Source organism: Perna viridis, chromosome 14 (genome assembly GCF_037379345.1).
Source record: "Perna viridis isolate PV_CMFRI_1.1 ecotype Kerala chromosome 14, ASM3737934v1, whole genome shotgun sequence".
In the NCBI taxonomy this organism is placed as follows: domain Eukaryota; kingdom Metazoa; phylum Mollusca; class Bivalvia; order Mytilida; family Mytilidae; genus Perna; species Perna viridis.
In genome coordinates, this window is record NC_142458.1 from 13,681,429 (window position 1) to 13,684,724 (window position 3,296).

Below are 3,296 nucleotides of genomic sequence, written 5' to 3' on the forward strand. Positions count from 1 at the left end.
TTATCCTGTTGGTAAGAAACATTGTTTCTCTCGTTTACGTCAATAACAGTTTGTGGAACTTTATCGCCTATAGCAATGGGTTTTGAATCGATATTTGAAGATATGCATTTCCTACTAATAAACATATTACAAACCGCAAGTACGACAAATAAGAAGATTAATAAACCAGTCAACGCTCCAAAGTAGGTCCTTAATATGTATTCTGAAATAGAATTAAACCGTTTTGATAAACGATAGCAGACAAAGGAATATACACTCCGGTGCCGGAGTGAGTCAAATGATGTGAAAACTTGATTGTCCGATATAAAAAATGAAAAGAAACACTAATACAGGTAGTAAACCTGTATGAATGATATATAGTTATATTTGACAACTGTACAGACATAGTGATAGTGTTTTCTGATTCTTGTTCTGATTTGGAAAGACGACGACGCTCGAATATTATGAAATAAATGAATAATGTAAACGATTACAAAGAAAATCAAAACAAAACAAAGTAGAAACAAAAAAAAAAAAAGATTTTAAAATAAAAAATATCAATAATATATCCGGTATTGCAAATTTTGATATTCTGTACACGTGTTTCTAGGAGAAATCTCGTAATAGCAGCATAACAATTAAATACATAGGAAGATCTTAATCCAAAACTTATTTGTATGCATGAAATACTCAAATCCGAAACTATCGAAATAGAAAGTAAAATCCATCACACAGAAGTTCTACAATGTGCAATACAAATAATGAAGAATATGAGTAATCATTACTGTGGTGTTTGTATTAAATACTTTTCTGGGGATGCATCTGTTAAGTTATTCTTTCCTCTATAACAACCATATTATTTGAATAAATGTCTACGGGCTTTTTCTGGCAATTACTTATGTATAAAATATACCGTTTTACAGCTTCAACTTTTAACAATAGTAATTGTAATATATGTCATGTGCGGAACTCCCTCAAACGTTTACTAACATTTATTTTATTGTGCTTGAAAGAAATTTTATAACTCGACAGACATTCCTTGACATGGAATATAGAATCAAAACTTCCTAACCCTTATAATTACAATCTCAGACAATTATTAGAAACTTTGCGCATGTCTTTTAAAGACAAACAATTATGGTACATATTTCGAAGTCTGTATAAATATAAACATGGAAGATGTGGTTTGATTGCCAATGACACAGTCATCCACCAGACAAGCAGCGAACAACTATATTTTTACAGGTCACCACACGGTCTTCAATGTTGGACAAAACCCATACCATAAAGCAAGCTGGAAAAGGCACCAAAATAAATTAAGTGAAACTATTCTTTAAAGACAAAAATCGATCTAATCTATTGAACGAATGTGAAAGGAATAAAAAATAAAATAGAAAACATAAGTATATTTTTTTTTCCGAAATTGATTTTAAAGCTGATTGGATATAACCCACCAATCTGTTCTTCCGTCCTGTTATCAGTTGTGGTAATTGTTTGCATTATCGATGTGGTAACCAGAGTCTGGCTTGGTCCTGAAAAAGCATTTCACGATACATATTTAACGGACAATGCATTAATGTACTGGGTGAAATATATACATGATTTTAATTGATATTACAGCAGTGACATTAGGTCATCTAACATGGCCTGAAGAGGAGGAGAAAAATATTTCAATTACAGGTTTCCATTAGAAATCTGAACAAAAGTTTGTCAGTCCATATTTGATATTTAAATCTTATTATAAAAATTCAGGTATTCTATCTTGACCACTGCAAAATAAGCACGTGTTTTGGCACAAGTTAAGATAGATGGGAACTCCCCAAAAACCACGAAGAATAAGTTAATATTAACATAAGAAACATAACAAATTGAGTTCGTGAGAAGTTGATAAACAAATTTTTGGCCGTTCCTTCCGCAAGACTCGAACCGCTGTGACATCTATTGCAACACCGCTTGCACAAAGTCCAACTCCCTAGACCACTCGGCCAGCTTTGTGTGTGTGTGTATTTATGTGTGTGTATGTGTGCATACGGTTTGGTTTCATGCCAGCCGAAATCCAATGGAGTTATATCTCAAATAAACAGTCTCGGTATTAGATCAATCATAGAGTCAAAACCCCATATGTACATATAACAGATGTTACATTGTACCTTCTCTATCCTTAATAGAAAAGCCTTAAGCTAGGTGGTAATAAATATTGATTGGAAAATACTATCGTCGCCTAAAATATCCTGACCTTGCCGAGGCTAGCAGCAGTGTTTGGACGATTATGTTAAAAAATTATTTGTTCCCTAATAAACGGAAACTTAATTTTATTTGGCAGGACAACATGACAACATATCCATCTATAATGTTGTACGCTGGTCTGTGGTCCATTTTGGGGTGAAAAGCAATTTACCTGTTAATTTTAAGAGAAAAGAAAGGATTTATTTTAACAAAATAATCTTTAACGAAGATTGTTTTTGATTTACCTTTTGATTCTGTAAATGATACACTGGTTTTTGCCACATTCCTGCGAACCCCATGAAGGCATTTCCAAGTTCCATTCCATGTGTTTTCGAGTTTTAAAGGCAAAGTAAATAAAATATCTTTATTAATAGCAGAAAAAATCACACGTTTGTCTCTTGAGGTTTCACAAATTCTAAGGGAAGGAATGCAGTAGGCTTGTGTGAACCCCGTTGGATCGATGATTGAAATACGAAGTGACGCTTTGGGTACAGTGCATGTTATGATCAACGACTTTTGAGCAATTTTCCAAGTCAGACATATTTCTTCATTGCACATGAATACATCTAAAAGAAACGCGCAGTTAGAATTAATGCATGAAAAACAGGCGCAACAAATTCACACAAAAAAACCTTATAAAGTTTTAAGCATTCGTGGTATTTTTGTACAAACATGCTACAAATACATGATTTGAAAAATGAAAAAAAAAATATCAAAAGTGGACTGATAAAACAAGACAGTTCTAGTAAAACAATGACGACTGATGGAAATCTTTAAATTCTATCAATCCTGAACGTTCAAGCTCAACTGCTTAATCTCAATTTCTCAGAGATAAATACTTTGAAAAAAGATACATGTTTTTCAAGCACTAAATTGTTCTTTTGTATTTGATGCATTTACTAAACCCCTCAAAAGAATTTTCTACTGAAGTATAAGCCTAGGCGTCAGACATTATAAATATCAATTGCATATTATCTTCTATCATCAAACGTTATAAGCACCTACTTTCAAAAGTTGTAAATACAACTACAAAGGCAAACAACATCGTCTTTCTTTGGAATCTACATGAAGCTTGACATATCGAAACATTC

At 32.7% G+C, this 3,296-nt stretch overlaps 1 long non-coding RNA gene across 1 annotated transcript; it reads right to left on the bottom strand.

Moving 5' to 3' along the window:
- Positions 1–1,435: 1,435 nt before the first annotated feature.
- On the bottom strand, positions 1,436–3,296 carry LOC148598297 (uncharacterized). The gene is made up of 3 exons (XR_015918399.1): positions 3,211–3,296; positions 2,451–2,771; positions 1,436–1,511 (listed from the first exon to the last, which is right to left on the bottom strand). It is a non-coding gene; the product is annotated as an uncharacterized LOC148598297 (long non-coding RNA).